This window comes from Vidua chalybeata, chromosome 18, assembly GCF_026979565.1.
Source record: "Vidua chalybeata isolate OUT-0048 chromosome 18, bVidCha1 merged haplotype, whole genome shotgun sequence".
NCBI classification, from domain to species: Eukaryota; Metazoa; Chordata; class Aves; order Passeriformes; family Viduidae; genus Vidua; species Vidua chalybeata.
The window spans coordinates 581,673-607,874 of record NC_071547.1 but is presented as its reverse complement, the minus strand read 5'-3'; the positions used below and the strand labels follow the sequence as shown (position 1 = coordinate 607,874).

The 26,202-nt window shown below is 48.9% G+C and overlaps 1 protein-coding gene across 6 annotated transcripts in view; it reads right to left on the bottom strand.

Moving 5' to 3' along the window:
* Positions 1–26,202, bottom strand: part of RIMBP2 (RIMS binding protein 2) — a 110,131-nt gene that overhangs the window by 49,221 nt on the left and 34,708 nt on the right. For 2 of the 6 annotated variants that reach the window (XM_053959380.1, XM_053959379.1), the window contains exon 2: positions 2,895–2,984. The exons of the other annotated variants lie outside the window; for them this stretch is intronic. The gene's annotated coding sequence lies outside the window, so the exon portion shown is untranslated. The remainder of the gene's footprint in view (positions 1–2,894; positions 2,985–26,202) is intronic. 6 annotated transcript variants of the gene reach the window in all.

The following is a 26,202-nucleotide window of genomic DNA, read 5'->3' as shown; positions in this document are numbered from 1 at the left end:
CGGCTTCCTGGACACGAAAACAGAGGTTTTCCCCCTGAAATCCATCCCCAGGATCCTGCAGCTCCCAGAATCCATCCCCAGGAGCCAGCAGCTCCCAGAATCCATCCCCAGGATCCTGCAGCTCCCAAAACCCATCCCCAGGAGCCAGCAGCTCCCAGAATCCATCCCCAGGATCCTGCAGCTCCCAAAACCCATCCCCAGGAGCCAGCAGCTCCCAGAATCCATCCCCAGGATCCTGCAGCTCCCAAAACCCATCCCCAGGAGCCAGCAGCTCCCAGAATCCATCCCCAGGATCCTGCAGCTCCCAAAACCCATCCCCAGGAGCCAGCAGCTCCCAGAACCCATCCCCAGGAGCCAGCTGCTCCCAAAATCCATCCCCAGGAGCCAGCTGCTCCCAAAACCCATCCCCAGGATCCTGCAGCTCCCAAAACCCATCCTCAGGGGCCTGCAGCTCCCAAAATCCATCCTCAGGAGCCAGCAGCTCCCAGAATCCATCCCCAGGATGCTGCAGCTCCCAGAATCCATCCCCAGGATGCTGCAGCTCCCAGAATCCATCCCCAGGATCCTGCAGCTCCCAAAACCCATCCCCAGGAGCCAGCAGCTCCCAAAACCCATCCCCAGGAGCCAGCAGCTCCCAAAACCCATCCCTGGATCCTGCAGCTCCCAACACCCATCCTCAGGAACCTGCAGCTCCCAGAATCCATCCCCAGGAACCTGCAGCTCCCAAAACCCATCCCCAGGAGCCAGCAGCTCCCAAAACCCATCCCCAGGAGCCAGCAGCTCCCAAAACCCATCCCCAGGATCCTGCAGCTCCCAAAACCCATCCCCAGGAGCCAGCAGCTCCCAAAACCCATCCCCAGGAGCCAGCAGCTCCTGTTCTTGCTGAGAAGCTCCCTCAGCCAGGTCGCCCAGCACAGCCCTTTGCTCCGGGCCCCAGGGAGCTGCCAGCTCCTGCCCCAAGTGCCCTGCTCAGGAACACCACTGGAAGCACCCTGGGAATGCTCTGGGGTGCTGGAAACCCGCGCTGGGGGCAGCGTGCCTGCTGGGCTCCCCCACTGGAGCACTGGCTGGTTTGTACTGGGATGGACGCCAGGCAGAGCCCAGGGCACACCCAGGACACAGACCCTTCCCACAGCTCTCCACTCCTGGATACGATTTTGTCTCCCCAAACCCACCAGAGGCAGGTGCAATTCCAGCTGTGTGCGGTGGGCTCGGAGCAGCCAGCCCCTCCCAGAGCCACCTTTCAGCTGCACCTGGTGCAGGAACGAGCAGAGCTCTGTCACATTTCACAGACACAATTCACAAGTCACAAACTCTCCTCCAGCCCCATTTGCTTGGATGAAGTTGGCCTGTTTTTCAGGCCAGCTCTCAAGGGTGATAAAGAATAAATTAATTTAGGCAGGTTTTCCCCTTCAGGGCTGAGCCCTAACTCTGTCAGAATTCTGCTCTAACCTCCACATCTAAAGCTGCAGAGTTTCACACATTCTGAACAATAAAATGCAATCTCAACTGCACAATCTATTCTCAGCCTCTGTGTGAGGGGTAAAAACCTCAGAAAATCTCTCATGCAAGGGGGGAAACAAAAGGTTTGTTAACATCCAGGGTACCTGACTAGGATTGCATATTGTTAAATTTGTTACCAGTGCCAGGGGAGCCACTCACCCTGTGCCAGCACTCTCATAACGAGCTTCTGGTTGGACTGAGGCTGCTGTATGGGATCAGCAGTGCAGGCACCCAGAATTTCTGCTCTCTGCCTTGCACAGTATTTAACAGATGTGAAGAAGCAAGTGCCCACAGCATGATGAATCCTGACATTACCACAGTAAGAGGGAATGCTACTTCTGCCTTAGTGGCTAATGTGACCAATGCTGACCTCTGTATTTCAAACTGCTTTTAGTAGACGTTCCCAATGCACCTCAAGACAAACATTACCTGTAATAAAGCATTGCCAGCCATGTAAGTTGTGCACTTGCTGATGGTCAGAGGACTCATGTTTTTAGTGTCACCAGAGGACTGAGCCTTCACAGCATTAATGATGCACATTATTGTGTGCCAGCTAGAATATAAACTTGCCCAAGTGAGACTTTATGTGCCTCGTGAGGCAAAGAGCAAAGGTGATGTGTAAACAACAATAAAGAGAAGAGAACCACATCAGGAAAGGGAGAAATTCGTAGGCAGATGGATGGATGAAATTAAGTGATGCAGGGATACACACGGCTGCCTCCTATCACAGAGTGCCATAACTCTGCTTTTTACACAAAACCAATCCCCATCCTCAGCCAGCTCTGCTCCCACGCCAGGGGCTGCACACAAAATGCAGCCAGACACAGAGCCAGCCCTGAGCTCTGCTGAGGGCACTGCCCGGGGAGCCACTCACCCTGTGCCAGAGAGAGACTCACCATCTGCCCGGGGAGCCACTCACCCTGTGCCAGAGAACCACTCACCCTGTGCCCAGGGGAGCCCAGCAGTGCCCACGCCTGCCCAGGGCCAGCAGCTCCCAGCTCCCAGTGGCCAGCAGCTCCCAGCTCCCAGTGGCCACACCTGCCCAGGGCCAGCAGTCCCCAGTGGCCACGCTGTGCCCGGGGACACCTGGGACAACTGAGGCATGCAGGGCACACCTGGGCACACCTGGCACAGCACAGCACACCTGGGGACAGCAGGGCACACCTGGGGACAGCAGGGCACAGCTGGGGACAGCAGGGCACAGCTGGGGACACCTGGCACAGCACAGCACACCTGGGGCAGCAGGGCACAGCTGGCACAGCTGGCACAGCACAGCACACCTGGGGCAGCAGGGCACAGCTGGGGGCAGCAGGGCACAGCTGGGCACACCTGGGGACAGCAGGGCACACCTGGGCACAGCTGGCACACCTGGCACAGCTGCTGGGTGTTACCTGGCAGTGCTGCACTGCTCGGGGGCACACGCTGGCATGCTGCAGGCTCAGGCAGTTCCCCTCCTGCACAGCATCCTTCAGCTGCTCATCCTGCAAGAGAAACAAGCGTGTCACAGCCTTGGCCCCAGCACAGCAGAGCCCAGCAGGTGCCTGAGGAAGCTGTGCTTTGCCATTATTTGCTATTAACCAACTGGTAAGAGCAACACGAGGTGCAGAAGCACCAGATCAATTTGCAGTTCCAGGCAGCTCTGCCATAAACCCCCGTGTTTTCAGCAGATGATCTGATTAAAGCTGTGCAAGCAAAGAGAGATGACCTGGCTTCACAGGCCTGGTGCCTGCAAAAATAAAAATACAAATCTCCCTGGGAGGTAACAAAGAGCTCAGATGTGGCTGCCCCACATGACCCAGAGCTGGGAGGAGAGAGACTCAGCTCCCAGAGAATAAAGCAATGGAGGTGTCTGTGACAGTCACATTCCCTGGACAGAGAGATGTGATTCTGTCTCTCAGGAGAAGCACAGAGAGAAGAAGAGAAAACAATCTTTCTCTCTGCCCCTTTGCTTTGCCCATGTGGAATGTGGTGTGGAGATTGTTCACCTGCAGTGGTTGCTGGGCTGGATTCTGGTGAAGGTTGTTTGGGCTCAGTGCCCAGTGGGATCCAGCTGTGTTGGGCTCTCAGCAGAGTCACAGTTTGAGTTAGATGGGTGAGTAAGCAGTGAGTGTGTAGAACAGGACAGTATCTCTTTAAATAGTATATTAATGTAATATAGTACAGTTTTAATAAAGCTGTCCTTCAGCCTTCTGGTCTGGAGCAGACACCAGCATTTCTGCCCCAAGCAGGGTCACCACGTTTTTACTTCAGGTGTCCAGAAGGCATTCTGAGGGCAAGAGCCAACAACTGGAATGTACACACTTTTATATTCCCACACTTCACCTTACTTTTAATGCATATTTCTTTCTAATATGAGCAATAGCCACATTCTAATTCAAACACTCAGAGCTGGGTAGAGCCTCTCTGTCCTGCAGTGACAGGCAAGTCAGAAATGCAGGCACTCAAAGGTGGGGAACCTGTGCTTAAAGATCAAGGTCTTAACTGCAGCCTCAGGAATGCATTTTTACGTATTAAGACAGCAATATAAGCTGGAAAAAAAAGAACAGTAAATAAAACTCAAATATACAGCCAAAGGTCAAACTAGCAGGGTGGAAAGGCTTTATCAGGTCACTCAAATCAAAATAGATGGAGCTCAGGAAAAGCCAGCAGCATCCTCTGACACTTGTGACTATTCTGTTTTTGCACAGGCTCCCAAAGGTAGCTGTTGGAGGCTTTCTCTTGAATTCAATTGCTTATGCAAGTTGCCAGTTGTGAGGTGCCAGGCACTTCTGAAAGCAGAAGAATCTCAGAGCTCACATTGTATTCTCAAAGGTGCAAATTAAATCAGTAAATAATTTCATGATAACAAGGAGCTGCTCAGAGCAGCTCCTGGGGATGCAATAAATAGTTTTGTCCCAGTGAACGTTAAAAGCCACTCGTGGGGTTTGTGTGCCCTGGGGTCTCTGCTCTGCCCCTCACGTGGGCCCTGCCTGCTCTGGGACCCTGGCACTGCAGGTGTGGCAACCTGGCTCTAAGGGATCCATGTGCAATTCTACAAATCAATACTGCTCAGCTGACTACCAGGGGAACAAGCAATAATGGCTTACCAGGCTTTAATAATGGTATTAAAGGGAATTGAGCAGAAAGGGAGGGGTGAGGAGGTGAAAGGAGAGGAGTAATTGATGGAAGTTTAGGCCAGCAACTTTCACACCCTGCTTAAATTCTGCAGAGAGCAAAACAGTTTAGGAGAGAGAACACACTTAGTCCCACCCAAGGAAAATGCATTTTCTCATGGTTTTGATTGCAGCTAGGGCAGTGACTGTCCCACTTCCTTGGCCCTCAGTTATAAGCCTATTTCTTTTCACTTACACCTCTGCTCATCACAGTGGCAATTTCTCTCAGCTTCCTTTCTCATGAGCCAGGATAAAGCCCACCTGTGCTCCCCATCCCAACTGAATCCATCGAGATGAAGAATCACCTGAAACAGTACCAGGGGTTACTGGACACCTTCAAGCCTAAGAAATACACGGGCAGAAAGCCAGCAAGTAACAAAAAGGAGGTTTGAAGTCCTGTAATGTCCTGCAGAGACTCAGTTTGCTTCCCAATAGGTGGGACAGTGTTTTGGGTTTAGGATGAGAACAAAGATGAGGACACACTGGTGTTTGAGCTGTTACTAAGCAGTGCTTTCTCTAAACCAAGGAATTTCCATTTTCCCAAGCTCTGCCAGCGAGGAGGTGCCCAGGAACCTGGGAGGGAGCGTGGCCATGCCAGCTGACCCAAAGTGGGCACAGGGATACCCCACAGCACAGAGCATCACTGGCAATGTGAGCTGTGGGGATCCTGGAAAAGCTTTGAAGCTTCCAGCACATTCTCAGAGGGACAGAAGCCTTCTGACAACCCCCTCTCCCTGCTCACAGCAGCTTCCCTTCCTGGTGATCAGATAAACAGAGCATTTTCCCATCTTCTCTCCCGTGCTTGGCAGCCAGCACCAGTGTGTGAGTGCGTCAGCAGCAGGGCAACACTTCCCCCTCGAGCTCTCACACTGCCAGCTCCACACAGAACCTCCACGTCAACAGAGCAAGAGGGCAGCAAACACACGGGGCAGCCACCAGCCCTGTGGCACCTGCCTGGGGCTGCTGAACCAGGTTAGGGATGTGCTGGTACCAGCCTGGGGCTGCTGAACCAGGTTAGGGATGTGCTGGTACCTGCCTGGGGCTGCTGAACAAGTTTAGGGATATGCTGGTACCAGCCTGGGGCTGCTGGCACCTGCCTGGGGCTGCTGGCACCAGTTTAGGGATGTGCTGGTACCTGCCTGGGGCTGCTGGCACCTGCCTGGGGCTGCTGAACCAGGTTAGGGATGTGCTGGTACCAGCCTGGGGCTGCTGAACAAGTTTAGGGATGTGCTGGCACCTGCCTGGGACTGCTGGCACCTGCCTGGGGCTGCTGAACAAGTTTAGGGATGTGCTGGTACCAGCCTGGGGCTGCTGAACAAGTTTAGGGATATGCTGGTACCAGCCTGGGGCTGCTGGCACCTGCCTGGGGCTGCTGAACCAGTTTAGGGATGTGCTGACACCTGCCTGGGGCTGCTGGCACCTGCCTGGGGCTGCTGAACAAGTTTAGGGATGTGCTGGTACCAGCCTGGGGCTGCTGAACAAGTTTAGGGATGTGCTGGCACCTGCCTGGGACTGCTGGCACCTGCCTGGGGCTGCTGAACAAGTTTAGGGATGTGCTGGCACCTGCCTGGGGCTGCTGGCACCTGCCTGGGGCTGCTGAACAAGTTTAGGGATGTGCTGGCACCTGCCTGGGGCTGCTGGCACCTGCCTGGGGCTGCTGGCACCAGTTTAGGGATGTGCTGGTACCAGCCTGGGGCTGCTGAACAAGTTTAGGGATGTGCTGGCACCTGCCTGGGGCTGCTGGCACCTGCCTGGGGCTGCTGGCACCAGTTTAGGGATGTGCTGACACCTGCCTGGGGCTGCTGAACCAGGTTAGGGATGTGCTGGTACCAGCCTGGGGCTGCTGGCACCTGCCTGGGGCTGCTGAACCAGGTTAGGGATGTGCTGGCACCTGCCTGGGGCTGCTGAACCAGGTTAGGGATGTGCTGGCACCTGCCTGGGGCTGCTGAACCAGGTTAGGGATGTGCTGGCACCTGCCTGGGGCTGCTGGCACCTGCCTGGGGGTCCACTTTTCCACCCTGTGTTAACTCAACTACCACACTACTCAAACCCTTGTGGTTTGTTATTCCTCACACAGAGTTGGCAGCTTTTTTCCACGGGCTGAAATGGAAGCCACAGGTGTTTTTGACTTCGTGCCAAGGTCTGTGAGCCCCCTGCCAGGGTCTGGAGCCAGCCAGGGCAGCCAGAGGGATGTGCTGGGCTCCCACAGCCCTGGAGCTGATTGCTGCTCTCTGAGCAGGGCCCACGTGCTGTGGATAGCCTGGCTTCATCAAGTCACTGAGTCCAGGACAGGATAAAGGCAAATGCTGGCCAAATTGAGCAGACTAAAGTGCAAGTGCAAAGGAAACAGTACTGCATGCTTCCCAGAGAGCTTCAGAGGTTTGGCACTGGGTTTCAAAGGTTAGCTGCACAGTCTGGCACCCCCTTTCTCATGATGTTGCTACACAATGCTCACTAAAAAAAAACAAACTAAATCAAGGGCTTGAAGCAATCTAATTACTAGTCTTGCATGAATCCAAAAATTTTACAGATAAATGAATGTGGAAAATTAACTATAAGAAAATAAGCCACAGAAGGTGCTCGTAGAACAATTTCACTTTCCCCCAGAAAAAAAGCCCTGAGAGTACTCTCCCAGGTTAGCATCAACAAACAAATCTACAGAACAAACAAACCCCAAACTTTTGCTAATGGATAGAGGCAGAACTTGCACTGAGCTTGTATTTCCCCTGCTGAAGCTTTTTCACCAAGTTCACCACAAGAAGCATAACCCATACTTACATTTATACACGTGCTGACACCTCAGCCACGCTGCATCATTTGCAGAAAGAATCTGCAGTGTCTTGAGCATGTCAGACAGAATTCCAGCCAGCAGGGGTATTTCCTGCTGGATGCAAGGAATGCTTCAGGCACTCCCAGCTCAGACAGGCATTTTGAGCTAAGAAAACAACACTCAGGATGATCTTTCTAGAATCTGAAGAGCAAACCCCATCAGAAAGTTGACAGCCCTCCCAAATGTACACCAACATTGCTGGTGTCTGGGGGTGCCAGAGCCCTGCAGAGATTTAAAGGCTCACACACCAGCACATACCTCACAGGACACGAGGCAATTCACAAAGAAACAGCTGGGAAAAATTAAATAGGAGAGACACTAAAAGCAAATAGTGTTACCTCATATATAAGTTGCATCTTTGAGAGTGCAGAAATGAAGGCATAAATGTGTGCTTGCAACAGAGCAAAAGTAAAAATTCTCCTTTGGATGTGAGGACTGACTAAAACATTCCCAGTAGGAGGATGGCTTTGGTAGATTTGATACAATCTGACACCACTGTCTGGGTAACAAGGTTCTACATTGCCTGGAGAAAGGCATCTGTTGCCCTGTGTGCTAGTTTGCTCATCCATCAATTATTTTTGTTTAAAAAAAAATCTTGTACACTATTGGTTTATTTGCAGCTCTTTTTCTTTGAGAACTCCTGCTGCCAGTAACCTGGGAGGGCTGTGCTGGAGCCCTGTGATTCCAACCCCCTGGGACAGCTCTGGGTTTGGATGATACACGGGTAGAACTCATCCAGGAGCAAAGGGGAACCTGCAGGCTGCAGGGACGTAAGAGCAGAGTTAAGAATCATGAGCTTTCCTCCCGTATTTTGGCCCTGTAAACGACTCCCTTCAAAGGTCAGGTTCACCACCTGCAGTTCATTTTTCACTTCTTCCAAGAGCTGGATTTGTAAGGCAAAGCTGACTCACCCTCAGCAGCAGAACCGGAGAAGCTCCCGTGGCCGCGGAGCAGGGCTGGGGCACAGCCTGTACCAGCCCTGCTGAGCCCAGCTTTGCCATCAGGCCCTGCAGGAGCAGCCCAGCCTGCCCTGCACAGCTGTGCCCACAAGGACAGAGCAGGGCAGGGAGGAACCCGGGGCAGGCAGAGAAATGGACCTCAGGAGCTGCTGCAGTGCCCAGGCTGTGCCAGCCTCCCTGGCTCTGACCCTGCTGGATGCTCAGCAGCACCACACAGGGGGGCAGGGGGTGCTCAGTGCCTGTTGATTTCTCTCGGGGTTTTGATGGTTTGGGTGACCCCGAGAGATTGTAAAGAGTCCTTGTTTCTTTAGTTTGATGCAGCTATGGAGGAGTTTGGAATGTTTCTGATTGCGCTTTTAAGGTTGTTTATTTTTCCTTACCCAAACCTTTTTTTTTCTGACTTGCTGAGTTCTGGTTAGTAAGGAAGCCATGGCCATCTGCTCTTGAGCTTTGGGTGGCTCCCACCTTATATACTTAAAATTAAGTGTCTATGTTTACGATTTTATTACTAATTTTTGACATCTATGTCAGACTGTGAATCTCTACTTTAAACTACTAGAAAAGTGCTACTATCACACTAAGATATGGAAGACAAGACAAAGGAGAAGAAGGCTAGGACACGCTCAAATTCTTCTATCTTGTACTCTCTTGAACCCTATTGTAAAATTTTGTAAAAATTCTAAAACTTTTGTAAAAATTTTCTAAAAATTTTGTAAAAATTCTAAAACTCCACCTTTCCATCCTGTGTCAGTTTAAATATTACACTACTCAAACCCTTGTGACTTGTAATTCCTCATACAAAATTGATAGCTTTTTTTACAGGCTAAAATCGAAGCCACAGATGTTTTTCCCTTCTTGCTAAGGTCTCTGAGCCCCCTGCCAGGGTCTGGAGCCAGCCAGGGCAGCCAGAGGGGTGTCCTGGACTCTGACACCTGTCCCCTCCCTCCCCAGGACAGGGACAGATCTGTGCAGCACTGCCTGCCACAGGCACCAACTCCCACAGCCAGAAAGCTGCACTTACAATAAATGACATTTTATGGAAAACTATCACATACAACGAAAAATAAACAAACAAGATAGTCTTACTTTTTTTAGGTGTTTTACTATTTCCATTTGAGCCTTCCTCTCAATTGCCATGGTGAAGCACATGTTAGCAAGTAGCACAGGAAAGTAGTTGGACATTTTCTGATGTTAACACTTAAAAACTGATGAATTCCTACAGAGACTCTAACAGACATGAGTGTTTTCCACTACCACTCTTAAGGTAAAGGAAGAGCTCCTCAGAAACACTTGCATCTTAAATAAAGTCACAATTGGATTTGCTTTGTTTTAAAAATAGGAACTTTTCCGTGCAAATTATACTCTGTTCTAACAAAGGAAAACAAATGCAGCTTTACCCCTCTAATCAGTAGGCTGAATTTAGCATAAGAAACACCACATAAAAATAGCACTTCTTAAAAAGCACTGCTAAAAAAGGGACACAGGAACTGCAGCAGTTTCTTGGCCTTGGAAACCACGAGTGTCCTGGCAGCACAGCTGGGAGCAGATCCCGGGGAGGAAACAAACAATTCCTTCTGGGGGAGGAAACACAAACAATTCCTTCTCGGGGAGGAAACACAGACAATTCCTTCTCGGGGAGGAAACACAGACAATTCCTTCTGGGGGAGGAAACACAGACAATTCCTTCTCGGGGAGGAAACACAGACAATTCCTTCTGGGGGAGGAAACACAAACAATTCCTTCTGGGGGAGGAAACACAGACAATTCCTTCTGGGGGAGGAAACACAGACAATTCCTTCTGGCTGCTGCTTTTCCCTTTGACAAAGCCCCGAGGGTGAGAAGCCTTGCACGCCCAGCTGGTTTCACTGACACTCCTTTTGGTTCCTCTGGAGCCCTGCCTCCACCAGGGCCAGTGGAGCCCCAGGGCCACCTGAACCTCGTGAGGTTCCCCTCTTCTAGGATCACACGGAACCAGGGTCAGAGCAGGGTCTCTGCCTTATTCTCTTCACCTCTTTTCACTTTCTCCTCTTCACCTAGTTTTCACTTCTCCATCTAATTTCGCCTCGCCTGTGGCACACAGTATAAACATGACAGGAGCCTCTCAGCTCTTTCAAAAATGAAAATGGGTGAAGAGATACCTTCAGCTATATCCAAGTGCAGTGGTTTTATGGCAGCATCCACACAGGAATAAATACCATTCCAGCAGCCATTCCAGCTGCAGCTCTTTGCCATGAAGCACCAAATATGCAAGTTCTCCTCAAGACATTGCCTTTGGACTCTACACCTACTGTGGCTGAAGGAGGGGTCGTTTTACAAAGTTAATCAATTGCATTTGTGGGCTGAAGCAAAATCAGCATTTCTTCAGGGGCTTTTCTTTCAGTTGTTTTTACACTCACTTCCCAGCACATTAAAATAATCGCTGTATCTGAAATACAGAGGGTCTAATTCTCCTTTACCATGACATAGTCCTACTTCCTTCAGGGACAAATTATACCCAAGGGAAAGAAAAATTACCCACTGCTAAGGGAGAAAGGAATGAACAACGTCCCTGCTCTTGTGGAAGGGCACAGAGGCCACACAGTGGGGCTTAAACATTAACTCCTCTTGCAGGCTGGTGTGAGGCTGGCACGGTCTGAAGGGGATGTTCCCTAATGTCCCCTGAACAAGTATTTTCTTTTCATCTTACCATCATCCTACATAGCTTTTGTTTCACAGCTCCAGTTGGTAGGAAATGGTTTTTTTTACCTTGAGCCCAAAGGATGAGTGAAAGATCTAATTCAGTTCTGTAGGTCAAACCAAATATTGCACCAAGTATTTTGAAATCATTTGAATGCAGAGTGTGGTTTTAGTGGCTCCTGCACATGCAGGAACTTCCCCTCACACCTGGAGATATCTCATTAGAAACTTCTCACCCACATTCTCCACTCGCTCCAATCTCTCTAGTGGCAGAACAAACGAAAATCACCAGCTGGAAAACACCAGCAAAATCGTTCTGGTAACTGCAGAGCTCGTCAGGGACAGGCTGCAGCAGGAGCACCCTGTGGCCAGACACCTGCAGAGCACTGGGGCTTGCATCTGCTGGGCAGCAGGCAAGGGCAGGGGATGGATGAGCAGCCCTGGGAGCTGGGGATGTCCCCAGAGGGGACCCTGGGTCAGTCTGAGCTCCCCTAACACTGGCAGGGGATGGATGAGCAGTCCTGGGAGCTGGGGATGTCCCCAGAGGGGACCCTGGGTCAGTCTGAGCTCCCCTAACACTGGCAGGGGATGGATGAGCAGCCCTGGGAGCAGGGGATGTCCCCAGAGGGGACCCCGGGTCAGGCTGTGCTCCCCTAAAGCAAGAGAGCAGCCCGGGGAGCTGGGGATGTCCCCAGAGGGGACCCTGGGTCAGTGTGAGCTCCCCTAACACAGGCAGGGGATGGATGAGCAGCCCTGGGAGCTGGGGATGTTCCCCTGAGCCCGGGCCCCTCTCTGCTCCCCCAGATCAGCCCAGCCCAGCCCAGCCCAGCCCCTCCAGCTCTCATCCATCTGTCACCAGGCTCCTGCTGCTCCCCACAACAGACATTCATTGCCCCTCTGGAAAGGGAGGGAGCCATTTCTTGGTCTGTTTTGCTGATCCTTTCGCTGCAATTAGTCAGATTGGCCTTCGCAAACGTCTCTCAAAAAGCTTTTCCTTCTTGCCATGCACAAAGAGCAGAGAGCAGGGAACAAGATCAGCTGTTGTCATGGTAACATCATGCCCCAGCAGGTGAAAAATTCAGTCTTGTGGCACTAAAAAAAGGATGAAAATGTACTGAACCTAAGCATAACATCAACCACAGCTCAAAAAGCTTCGTGTTTTTTCCAAAGATTGGCAGATTTTTTAGCAAGAAACGTAGAGATGCAAATGTTAAAAACCCTCGTGTGAACTCTGGTGACATCAGTAATTATTCAGCTGTCCCAGAGTAATTTTATTAGGCAGGAACCTATATTAATATATTGCATAAGTTTGGAAATATCTCTGAAAAGTTAAGCCCAATTTTTAGAAGTTATAAGTGACTTGAAAACAGAAGATAATTTTTCATTTTAAGACAGACACGAGAAAAAATATGCTGAATAATTTTAAGGATTAGGTGCCAGAAGCATCATTCAAAAACAGATCTTCATGCTCCAAAAATTCTGTTTTCAGAACAGATAAAACTACAGCCTTCAAGTAAGACTGCACAATGCATTTTCCATCTGCTAAGCTAAGGTGGTACACAGAAACACTGAACAAATTTATGAGCAAAGCAAAGTGGTTTGGATCAATGCTTTCCCTGCATAGTTCTTTTCAGGAAAGATGCACAGAACCTTACATTTCCTGATGTTTAACCAAAGTGTTCTGTTTCAAATACAAGGGGCCCAGCCCTGAGTCTGAAGGCCATTAGGGCAAGCGAGCAGGAAGGGTCTGCTGAGAGCACAGAGCCCATTTCTGCACAAACACCAGCTGGGCAGCAGTAACTGTGCTCAAGGAGAGACAGGGAAAGGGGAGGAAAAACGGTGCAAAGCACCCTTGATCTGTGAGCTGACTGAAAAAGAAATGAAGCAGAAATAAACCCCAAACCCAACCAACAGCTCTGGCCAGTGACAACAGCCCCACTCAGGGAGGTGTCTGCAAACTGTGGGGCAGTGGAAAGGATGAACTGCTGCTGGAATACAGGACTCCACAAAGAGAAATGCTGAAAATTTCTCCTGCTGAACTGAGGTTATAAAAAAATCATCCCAATGCTAATAATATCTAGCTTTAGGCCTCGTCATTTTCAATTTTTTCATTTCATAAAAATCAATTGTTGAGGCAGCTGTAAATGGAAAGCTCTGGAAGCTCTCAGGAAAGGCTGTGAGGAGAGGAAAAAAGAAAAAGAAAGGAACACTGAAAAACACCAAGCATTAAGAATCTCTTATAGTCTCTATTTCAAATTGCTGCTTATCAGAACTGAACAAAAAAGACTGTACTTGATTAAAATAAGCCTCATGTATCATCTTTGTATAGCAACCCCCTGAGCCATGCACAGACAATATCAGCACCATTTCTGAACTCTCCCAACTCATCAGTTAAAACCAAACCCATGGTGGAAAATCTATTCATGAAGAAAGATGTGGATCTCTCACAAGGTAATTATAATTCTCTTTGCAAAACAAAACCTTGGAGAAGGTTTTTAAACTACACAAAAAATTTCCAGCACTTCAGACACCTGAGTCCATTTCCTGTCAACCATATTTGTACCTATTATCAGTTTCATTAATATATATTTTCTATTCCTATCGAACTAATTTTCAGTTGTTGCTTATGTTTTCTCATGATATATTAATTTGTTCCAAGGAATGCTGACAGATCTTCAGTCTTCAAGCAAACTAATTAGTTTTAATAAAGCCAGAAGAAATTAGCTTGGGTTAAAAATTAACAGATAACAAATTTAAGTGATGTTTCTGATTCGCAGTGGGCTGAGAGAGAAGGTTAATCAAAGGGGAGTATCAGTTTATCTCCCATTACAAATAAAGGTTTTGCAATTAGGCAACATCTCTAGGCACATGAAGAAATCACTGAGTTATGTGTTCATAGGATGACTATCAGAGAACCTCAGGAAAAAAACTCTGACAATAGGTCTGTGTGCATCTGAAAGGGCTGGGAGTGGAGGGATCCAAAGAAATTATTCCAAACTCTTCTCCTCTGGAGATGGAGATGAAATCTCCCCAGCCCGACACTGAAATGAAACTGAGCATCCCCAAATCTCCCCGGTGCAGCTATCAGCAAAAGGAGGGATGAAAGCGAAAATTAAAGATAGCCCCAGATGGCTGCACATTTATGAGGTTTTCTAGAACATAAATTTCATATCATTGATTCTTTTTCCAGCTATCTGCTGGAGAATGATTCCTGCCTGCAGAAGAAGAGATTCCCAGGCACGCTGAGGTGGCAGGGGTCAGATGTCCTGCTCTGTTCCAGTGACAAAACGTCTGCCTGAAATAGGCAAAACAGCACAGGGAAGATTGGTATTTCTCATAATAGCCCAGTGCAGAATATTGGGTTCCAGGACTGCTACCCAAAGCATTCCTGCTGCCTGTGGCACCAAACCCAGCTGTGTGTTCCCAAAATCACTCTGCCAGGAGCCCCCAGCTCTGAAAGCATTTCCCAGCACAGAACCCAGAGCCCTGCAGCTGGGGAGCTGCCCTTGCTGAGCCTGCATTCCTGCACTCACAGACAGCTCCTGCTGTGCAAAATAGCTGTCAGAGTGCAAACCTGGTGTCAGTGTGCAAACCTGGTGTCAGTGTGCAAACCTGGTGTCAGTGTGCAAATCTGCCAAACCTGCTGTCAGAGTGCAAACCTGCTGTCAGAGTGCAAACCTGCTGTCAGAGTGCAAATCTGCCACATCTGCTGTCAGAGTGCAAATCTGCTGTCAGAGTGCACATCTGCCACATCTGCTGTCAGAGTGCAAACCTGCTGTCAGAGTGCAAACCTGCTGTCAGAGTGTAAATCTGCCAAACCTGCTGTCAGAGTGCAAACCTGCTGTCAGAGTGCAAACCTGCTGTCAGAGTGTAAATCTGCCAAACCTGCTGTCAGAGTGCAAACCTGCTGTCAGAGTGCAAACCTGCTGTCAGAGTGCAAATCTGCTATCAGTGTGCAAACCTGGTGTCAGTGTGCAAACCTGCTGTCAGAGTGCAAACCTGCTGTCAGAGTGCAAATCTGCTGTCAGAGTGCAAATCTGCCAAACCTGCTGTCAGTGTGCAAACCTGCTGTCAGAGTGCAAATCTGCCACATCTGCTGTCAGAGTGCAAATCTGCTGTCAGAGTGCACATCTGCCACATCTGCTGTCAGAGTGCAAACCTGCCAAACCTGCTGTCAGAGTGCACATCTGCCAAACCTGCTTTCAGCATGCACATCTGCCACGCCTGAGCTGTGCTGTGCTGGGACAGCCTGCAATGAGGGGATTGTGTGGAAGGGCAAAGCAGGGCAATTCCAGAAAAGGGAATTATGGAGACAGGAGCATGGCCATTCCCCAGCACGAGCCAGGCTATCCACAGCACGTGGGCCCTGCTCAGAGAGCAGCAATCAGCTCCAGGGCTGTGGGAGCCCAGCACATCCCTCTGGCTGCCCTGGCTGGCTCCAGACCCTGGCAGGGGGCTCAGAGACCTTGGCACAAAGTCAAAAACACCTGTGGCTTCCATTTTAGCCCGTGGGAAAAGCTGCCAACTCTGTGTGAGGAATTACAAGCCACAAGGGTTTGAGTAGTGTGGTAGTTGAACTAACACAGGGTGGAAAAGTGGAATTTTGGGGTTTTTAGAATGGGGTTCAGGGGTACAAGATGGAGGGATTTGGGCGTGTCCTGACCTCCTTTTCCTTCTCCTTGCCCTCCATGTCTCGCTGTGCTGGTGACACTTTTCTGTTGGTTTCAGGCACAGACACACTGTCCAACACCAATGACAGACATTGGCACGTTATTGTAACCACGGCACATGGAGTTTTGGGTATAAAATGTGAACACTGCCCTGAGGGCAGACAGAATGCCATGGCCCAGCTGCTGGACAGAGCTCAGCAGGGCAGAGAGAGAATGTTCTAGATCAGGGAAAATGAACAGCCTTGAGAAGCCGACCCTGCACATTCAGACTCCTCCTGTGGCTGCAGGGCTGGGAGAACAGGGACTTTTACACTCTGGGGTCACCTCACACCCAGAGCCCGAGACAGGGCTTACAGCACCTGCTGGAACCTGCACTAGAGCCCAGCTCTGCCAACCCAGCAGCAATCCTGTCACAAAATACGCCACGGGCAGGACTCAAACACCTGTCCCTGCCTGCAAGGTGGAACTCGGGTGTTTCCCTCTCCCTCCGTGGGACACTCTGGGAACTCCCGGTGCAGGGAGCGAGTGCAGAGCCCAGCACTGAATTTCTCCTTCACCACAGCAGCAGTGAGAGGGATTTGCTTCTCTCCTGAATCCCCGTGTCCCTCATTAGCCATCCTTCCCCTCCATTAGGGGCTTGCTGTTGTTCTATTTTCTAAGCTCCCAGCAAATTAACACTAAATTGAATTCTACAGAAAAGTTGTTACAGGCTTTCTCCCCCACGCCTGATTTAATCGCATTTTCTTCTCCTTCAATTTACGCTACATTTAATCGTGGAAATTATTTCTAAGATTGATTTCTGATTATAATACTTATCACAGTTCAGAGGATTATTCTTCCTGTCTATTTTTAGCCAATTCTCAAAGAAAAGATTTAATCTGGAACAACTTGTGAAGGCCAAAAGTGATTTTTAAACAAAAGATAATTTCTTTTCCCTTCTGCTTCCCCTTTACAGCACTACACCCAGCCTGTGGCAGGAGACACAAAGTCCTCACATATTTCCTCCTGTCACAAATAGTGCCAGCAACTGGGGGAGAATAGACAGAAGAACTAGAAATATATCAGTATAATTCATATGAATTAGATGTATAATAAATTATTTTCTTTATGGACAAACCTACATGTAAATACATTCTTCTACAGTTTTCAAGTGCTCTGAAATTCTTTTAAGAAAAGAAAATTATTATTTATTGGTGCTATGTCATGAATATAACCTTCTGTTTAAAAACATATTCTCCATATAAAATTATCGCTATTTAAAGCCTTATGCTTCAAATTGCTTGAAGTATGATGGGAGATTATCTGCTTAATCCATTTCTTTCACTTGGGCATTTCAGATTTCATGCAGCTATGCAAAGTTAGTTCTGCTTAACAGACCTGTGAAGCTCCTCACGAAGCAGAAAAGGAGTCAGGAGAAAACTTATCCAGCCTTAGGGTGGTTTAAAAAAGGGGAAGTGCAGTGAAACGGAACTGCAAGGGAGAAATGCCGAGTTGCAGCTCTCTCTGCCCTGTAAGGCCGGAGAATCCCTGCTCCCCCTCTCCTCTATTTTCTGCTGAGAAGGCAGCAGCGGAGGGAAGCTTGCAAAGTGCATTTCTTCCCGCTCGGATCCCGTTCCAGCCCTGCCCCCGGGGAGCTGCTGCTGCCCGAGGAGCCCCGAGCACTGCACCTCAGCACTCAGGGATGCTGGAGCTGCCCAGAGAAACGCAAATCCCTGCCAGCACCTTTGGAGCGTGTGCCTGGCTCGGAAGTTCAGAACCCGAGCCTTTTCTCTGCTGCTCTCGGCACAATTCAGCGCGGCTCGGTCTCGCTGCTGCCCTAAATGCGCTTGAAGCACACCATTAAGCAAATGAGTTAACCTCCCCTAATTCTCCTTTGTCCCCTCAGCTCAGTCTCCTGCTGCGGGCTGAGCCACGCGGGGGATGCAGAGCAGCAGTCCCGAGGCTGCCAGAGAACCCCGGGGCAGGGATGGACACTGAGTGCGGCAGCCCTCAGCTCTGCCATGGAAATCCCTGTCCCGCTCCCCTGGGAACAAATCCCAGTTCTGAGCATTTCCTCCCTGCCAGATTGTCAAACGGCATTATTTCTTCTTATGTGCAAAATGTGTGTTGGAAGTTGCTCAAATGCCAAAACTTGTCTAATCCTGCTACGATGTAGTAGAGAATAATTTCTAAATTTAGGAAGTAATTGCTTTGCTGTCCAGTGAAACGTACACTAAAAAAAATAATTTCCTCTAGGCAAGTCCTCATTTTAAACACCAATTCAGCCTTCAGTGACACAAGCACTAAACCTTTGGAAAAATGAAGCTGTGCAATTCCATTGTTGCTGTTTTCTGTTCCCTGGCTGTTTCACAACACAATCCAAATAACAACAGCAGTGCTCAGATGTCATCCAATACATACTTACAAAGTGCTTGGCAAATAAAACCACTCTGTTCTCTTGGGTAATATTTCTTTTTGTGGAGGATTCTGACTCCCCCGGTTGTGGTTTTATTAGAATCCTGAACAAAAAGCTGACATTTCGAACTCCTTTGTGCAAATGAAAGGAAGGAAAGGCTCTAGTTTCAGGTACAGTCTGCCTGCCACTGCTGCCCTAGAGCAGTTCCTTGCCAGCCTGGATCTTGGGAGCACCGAGACTTTGATTCCAGGAATTTCAGAGGCCTGAATTCCCAGCTTCTAAAACCTGAGAGGGGCTGGAGTGAAGAGCCAAGCAAACAAGCTGGCAACAGAACAGTTTGCTGCCACAAGGTGGGTTTCAAACCACTGCCAAAACCCCAGCCAGGTAACTGGGACCATCCCTGCTTGGAGCAAGCACCAGCCATGCCCTGCAGGCACTCAGCTCACACAGGTCTGAGCCCCACACAGCTCTGATACTCCATGAATGACTTCCGAATTAAAAATTCAGCGCTAGACACGTCCCACATTTCAACTGTGATTTCACAGCTCTTCAACCTTGGCACCAATCCTGACAGGGGAGAAAAGTGCAAACCAAAAATCCCAGAGAACCAAACCCGCCATAAATTTTTGTCAGTGCTCAAAAAGAATCAAGGGGAAAGCAGGGTGAAGTTGCACAGAGCAGTGTGTGAACAGGAATCAGAGACAAAATAGAGACCAGAGGCTGTGCCCAGCTCCCAGAGTGCCTCGTCCCCTTGGAATCCTGCCGGGCTGGGGGAAGGAGGAGACTCCCAGTCCTGTTCCCAGTGTGGGCCCCAGCTCCTTCCATCCCTGCTGGCCCCAGGCAGGACACAGCCACTGCAGACAGAAACTCACTCTGCTCCACAGGGGTGAGATCTGCTGTGATGATCACCCCAGGTCACAACAGGCATTCCCACTCCCAGGAGGAGCCTTGCTCTGTGCTCAGACCTCACACGGCAGGGGATCACTGCCTGTGGCACTCCACACAGAAAATCTGATCTAAGCTGGGGCCAACCCTGCCACACAAAAGCATCAAGGCCATGAAAAGCATCTATCAAAAATCTCTTTGATTTCTTCTGTTTGTCATGAAACCACATTCATTGAAATAACATTACTACAGAACTATGAAATACCACAAATCATGGCTTTGTAGAACTCTACTTTTGTTGTTGTTGTTGTTTTGGTTTGGGGTTTTTTGGGGGTTTGTTTGTTTGTTTGTTTGTTTAACTGAATGGATTTCAGGTCATGGCCAATGGCAATCTGAGCATTACCAAACAATCATAGAACACTTGAAAATAGGACCCACAATGCACAGTAAGTGTGTGTCAGGGAGTTCACAGATGGCACAGATAAATACAAGATATGATCCACCTCTGCTTAAGCTGAGTGTCTGGGGTTAGCACCCCAGGAAACGCATCCAGCTGATCTCATTTGCCAAACAATTCCCCTTTTGCACAGGTTTTGGTAGGGAACAAAGTAGAACTCACTCAGCACACTCAAACTTCTGGCCACTAACTTGGCAGATTCCCCCAGATCCCTTCCTCTGAACCGTTCTCTTTTTCTCCGTTTGAAAATCAGATTATTCCTGTACAACTGAAGGTGAGCACTTTGCTTCAGTGCTCAGTGCTTTCAGAATTCACCTCCTGACAGAGGAGCAGGGTGTGCCAGCAGCCCAAAGCCAGGGGAACACAACAGCCTGCAAAGCCTTCAGCTTCCAGGTGCTGCCACTGCTGGGATGGATGGGGCTGCCTGCAGACAGGAATGTGCTGTGAAAAATGAACTTACTAGAACTGCACAGACCACTCCAGCTTGGGCTCTGCGAGGCTTCTGGAGCTTGAGAGCTTTGGGTCGGGCTTTTTTCTTTTAGTTTTGAGCATCTGAGTTTCTTGAAACTGTACTAGAAAGTTTTGATATTGGGATCTACCTAAGGACCATTTGAGCATCATTCATCTGGATTAACCCCAGTCCCCTACAAATAGTAAATCCTGAAAAGTTAACATCTTTAATTGGGTCATTAGTATGCACCTAAAACTTCCTACCAGATGAAGCCAATCACTTCTTTTCCCCCTCAGTTTTGGGGGATGACTGTAATCTCACCTGACTGAAATTCATCCTAAAACAGAGACAAAGGGAGAGAGGGGAAGAATAACAGAGTAAGAAACTTTGCTTTGCTCAGGATAAATAACCACAGAAGGAAGCTCTTACCCACACAAGGTGTTTGAGGGGCAGCACAGGGGACGGAGACGCCAGGATCTGCAGGGAGTGGTTCTGAGAGCAGGGGCAGCAAACCCTGCCTCAGACCCACTGCACGCCTCCTCCCCTGAGAACTCTTCTCTGGCTCAAAGCACAGCCTTCCTGTGGCACACCTGGCACTGAGACAGATTCTCAGCCAAATTCTGGATGAATTCCTCTTTCCAGCAGGACAAGGTGCATCACGGAGCTCCCAGGAGGTTTTAAAGCACAGCTTGAAGGCTCACCATTGCTCTCAGTCATCCCTGGCAGCCTGGGATCTGATAACCAATTTCTGGGGCATTAGAACTCTGCTTTTCTGCTTTCTGCTGCACAATTGTGGCACTGCAGGGGAGCCCACGAGTGACACCACACAGGAGCTCAGTCCTGAGGGAAAGAGGGAAACATCCACCCCTGCTCTTGGCATTTTTAACATGGAACTTCACCTGCGTCCTCAGCACGAGAATCTCAACAATCTTCAAAGCCCCCTGTATTCTAAACTTCTAGAGGATGCTGATGGGTTTTTGAAGACTAAGCAAAAGAGAGGTTGCATTTAAAACATGGCCCAAACTCCCAAATTCAGTATGCTACAAAATTCAGTATGCTGGCACACTGGTGTAACACAGCACTGGCCATTTCCAAAGCTGTGAAGAAAGGTACATTAACGTGACCTAAATTTCACTGGTTTTAATCAGCAACTCTCCAAAAGAACAGGGAGTACAGGGGGAATGGGGGATTTTCCTGTTGCTCTGGAAGGGCTTCACTCCCGGCCTGGGTTACCCCACACAGGGACAGGCAGCTCCAGGGGCACACAGCAGCTTCCCTCTGCCCCTGGCTGAGCTGAGAGAACAGCCTGCTACAAATAACCTCTGTGTTCAGCAGCAGCTTTTGTCGTTCTTCCTCTCTGTGCTTTTGCAGTCTGGGAGCAAGGGTAATTTTTCCTCCCAGATCTCTGCGTGTGTTCTAACAGCTCGACCCAGGCTCTGATTTTTCAGCCTGCTTAGGAGCCAGAAGAGGCTTTTACAGGGTGGGAGACATTAATGTCACTGGAATCAAACCTACTTGAGACTCTTTTATTGCCATATACTGAAGAAAGGATTCAAAACAGGAATTGTGGGGGAAGAAAATAGGAAAGAAGAATATTAAAGCTGTTGTTTGTTGGCAGAAATAACCATCCTGCTTTTATTCTGCATGTTTGCAACTGGAAAGAGCCCGAGCACTGCTTGTTCCCAGGCACCCTCGGAGTGCAGCCCTGCTGCACACGCTGGGAATTCCTGTCTGTGCCTCCCACCCAGCAGGGCTGAGCCCCTGCCTGGCCAGGCTGCTGCCCTGCAGGGCCTGCTGCTGCACCAGAACCTGCAGCAGAGCCTGCACAGCTGCAGCTGCTGCTGGGGGACCCCAGCCCTGCACGGCTGCAGCAGAACCTGCACCAGAACTGCTGGGGCACCCCAGCCCTGCACAGCTGCAGCAGAACCTGCACCAGAACCTGCACCAGAACTGCTGGGGGACACTCAGCCCTGCACAGCTGCACCAGAACCTGCACCAGAACCTGCACCAGAACTGCTGGGGGACCCCAGCCCTGCACAGCTGCAGCAGAACCTGCACCAGAACTGCTGGGGGGCACTCAGCCCTGCACAGCTGCAGCAGAAGCTGCAGCTGCTGCCTGCACACCTGCCCTCCTCCTGCCCCCACCGGTGCTCTGGGCACACCAGCTTTGGAGAAGGACGTGAGGGATGGAAAGCAGGTGGAGAAATCAGCAGCAGCCCAGAGGACTCCCCGTGAGTCCCAGATCACACTTAGCTGGCAACTTGGCCTTGGAAAATGATCATGGGCACGTTATTACAGGGCTTCTGGAGCTTTTTCACCAGCACTTTGGAACTGTGGAGCTTTTTCCTTTTCCATAAATTTACTTTTTGTACCACATATCCATGAGCAGAGGGTTCCCAAAAGTCAGGTTTACCTTTTGCAATACACAAGAAAAATGAAGCCCCTTAAATACATGTTCGGACAACTCAGAATATTCTTTCAGTTACTATTCAAGCTGAAACAGTTATTTTCAATTTGCCCAAAATAAAAATTGGAAAAAACTTCTGATTTTCTTCAAAGCCATCCTCATACTTCAGTATTGACCACTGTGCATCTCTCACTTTAAATAAATTAGAAGTGTCTAAATCTGAAACTGCAAACCAAACCTGGCACTGGACTCAAACATCAGCAAATTTCACTAAATACATTGCCAATTTCAGTGACTAAACACCTTTTTGGATTTTTTTTTTCCTTTTTCGCTCTAACTCCTCCTTCTGACAAGAATTCACAGAAAAATGTGACATTTCCAAAGCTGTGCTTTCTGTGAGAGGAACTTCAGCCCAAAGCCACTTCATGGGCTGAAGCATGGATGCCTTTGCCGTGCTCCTTCCAAGACAGGATTAAAGTCCCCAGTGGCTGCAAATGGTTGTGATTGGCCTGAGGGAAAAGGGCTTCACTCCCTATAACTTCAGGTAAAATTTCTAATTTAGCACATCCTGCAGAAACCCCACAGAGCTCAGGTACTTAAACATGCTTTAACACAGATTTCACAGTGCCTCCCTGCCTATTCTTTCCAGGTTACTAAATGTGGTGTTACCTCCCCACAAAGGTAGAGATTTCCCACTCACACTCGAGGGGTTGTCTTGGTTTTAAAATTAATTATATGGTAATGTGCTAAAAATGCTGCTACATGGGAGGAGTGCAGCCTTCTTCGTTTCATAGATAAGGACACAGTCCTATTTCAGGGAAATTATTTCCAGAATCTGAATAGTTGAGATCTTGCAGTCCTATTTCAGGGAAATTATTTCCAGAATCTGAATAGTTGAGATCTTGCAGTCCTATTTCAAGGAAATTATTCCCAGAATCTGAATAGTTGAGATCTTGCAGTCCTATTTCAGGGAAATTATTTCCAGAATCTGAATAGCTGGAATCTTGCACAGGGTATGGCCCAGCTCATCCATCAATCTAAATTGCCTCATGTCATGAGAAAATGCTCTCACAGGGCTAGGATCCGAGGAATAGAACTGAAATTTAAATCCAAAATTGAAGTCAAAAAGCCCAAAAAGCCTCCAAAACCCTCCTACTGCTACAGCAGCAAAGGGAAATGGGGTGGGGAAAACTCACAGTAATGTTCTGTATTGGTGATGCTTTGCAAAAGTCGATTTCTGCCCCCAGTTATGTGCCAAGGGGAAGCACAGGAATTGCAGCTCCCTGCAGATGACTGCCGAGGTCAGGCATTGCTCACCCCCTGCTCCCGTTGTCTCCCCTGCTCCAGTGCAGGCAGAAAAGCAGAATTTCCGTGGCACACAGCAGGGCAGGGGCACGAGGAAAGGCAGGCAGGGTGCCCAGAGCGCTCCCAGCCCTTCCCCGTGTGACTGGGAATTCCTTCTCTGGAGGTAAAGCCCAGCTGCACCGAGAGCTGGACGAGAAATACCCTGCAAGGAGGAGAGAGAGGAGCAGAGGAGGCAGCTGGGCTGGCGTGGGCAGGAGTTTGTGTCCTGTGTCCCCCATCCACCCATTTGGAACTGCAGCAAATCCAGGAGACAGCTGTCAGTCAGTCAGCCAGCCTGTAAAAATGACGTGGCTTATAACACTCTTTTTAATTGCTTTTAATGATTAACATTTACGTTGCCCTCGAAATGACAAAGTGTCTCAGCTGGAGTCACGGATAAATTTTTAATAACGTTGGAAAGCAAAGCAACAAATCTCAGAGTGTGGACTTCAAAGCGACCCAGTGTTACCTGTGTGTGTATTTACAGCATGTGAAAGCAAGGTCAGGCTCCCTGTGGAAGACTCAGAGCAGTTTGCAGAGCTGGAAATATCTCTGAGTGCTGAAGGCACCAGGAACTATTCTGCACAGGCAAATAACACAGAGACACTTGCTTCTGTCTTTAGTGAAATTAGCAGCATTTAGCCTTAAAAAGGAGCCAGACTCACAACTGTCAAACGCTCTGGTCTTGAAGGAAATGGGAAAAGTATGGAAGAAAGATGGGAAAACTGACTTTGGTTCAGAACTGTGGCTGGAAAATAAGCAAACCAGGTTTGAGTTTCCTTCTGACCCTTAGGGAGCAAACCTGCAACCAACACTTCCTTTGCAACCAAATGCAAACAGTGAAAACCTCAGGTGACAACAAATGCACAGCTCCATCTCCACAGGGCATGATCAATCTGCCAAAATTAACTGCTGAAGCTGTAAAGTTGGATCATAAGAGATTAATTACATGAATGAAAAATGCCCAGAATACATCTTCTCATTATTGTTACTTTTCTTCTATTTAGGGCTTTAAAAATTCCAAATTTGCAAATTACACAACATTTTTATGGAGAAAAATAGGAACAGATTCTCTTATGAATACATTTTGGTCAGTCTTTATCTTTTACTTACTCCCAACTTCACAACCTTGGTTTACATTTCAGAATCTGACAGGAGCAGGGCTTATTCCAACTAAACCAAATTACAGGTATTAATTAATGGCTCATGCTTGTTTGCCAGCTCCTGCAAGCAGAAGGGTGGATAAAAATGTATTTACAGCAGAATTTAATTACCCATTTTCAAGCCACTGGCCTCCTGGCAAAAGCCTCCTGATGTAGTGCAGAATAGGACTTGGATTAAGAATTAATTTACTGTCAGGAGTGATCTGCAATTTAACAGTTTAATCGAGTTTGCTGTGAAATTGGTCAGGAGCTCTGGAGCCTGAGCTGCCCCAGAGCTGCTGCAGCCAGGCAGGGTCAGGATCCACAGCTCAGGCAGCAAACCAGAGCCTGGGTCAGGAGCTGCTCAGGATCCACAGCTCAGGCAGCAAACCAGAGCTCCTCCTGTGACCAGGAGATCAGGAGCTGCTCAGGATCCAGAGCTCAGGCAGCAAACCAGAGCTCCTCCTGTGACCAGGAGATCAGGAGCTGCTCAGGATCCATAACTCAGGCAGCAAACCAGAGCTCCTCCTGTGACCAGGAGATCAGGAGCTGCTCAGCATCCACAGCTCAGGCAGCAAACCAGGACCTCTCCATGACACTCTCCCTCGTCCTATAAATCACCGTGCAAATAGAGAAAACTGCTCATAAAAGAGGACAAAGGGTTTTAGCACAGAAATGCTGCTCTGGGCTGTATTCAGAGCTGTCCCCACTGTGGGCAGTACACAGAGCTCCTTCTACAGTAGGTGAGGAGGGAAACAGAGAGGAAAACTTTGACACCACAGCTGAGATAAAATCAGCTATGAACTGAGCCTTCTGATTGGAAAAGTTTTGAAATGTAAAAGATCTTGATTACCTTTAAAAATCAAATCAATCCACGTTTTCTCCTAGAAGCCAACTGATAGAATAGTAACAGCCTAAGTGCTGAAATAGAAAATGTCATGCCAGAAATAAGGGTATCAAAACTGGTCTCCTGAGCTTTCAAAGCCAGATTTTAATGGTCTCAGAGCCTCCAGCCTTTCAAAAATATGAATAAGCTTCTCACATGGGGTATTTAGCTGGGCTGAAATACTCCAAACGAAGTCTCTCCAAATTATCATTGGTTGTCAGAATCCCTGGTGAGAACTCCTAGAAGTGCTTTGAAGACCACACCATCACAGGAGCTTACCTTTATATTGCACTGCTTTTTCCCTGCTAAGACCATGAATCATCCTGGTGCCTCCATTCTGCCAGCCAGGGATATTTAAATCCTGTCTGGCACAAAAGCACCAGTACCTCCAAACTCCCTTTTTCAGCACTGAGGGCTGCTCCCTTTCCTTCCCCTCCGAAACTGG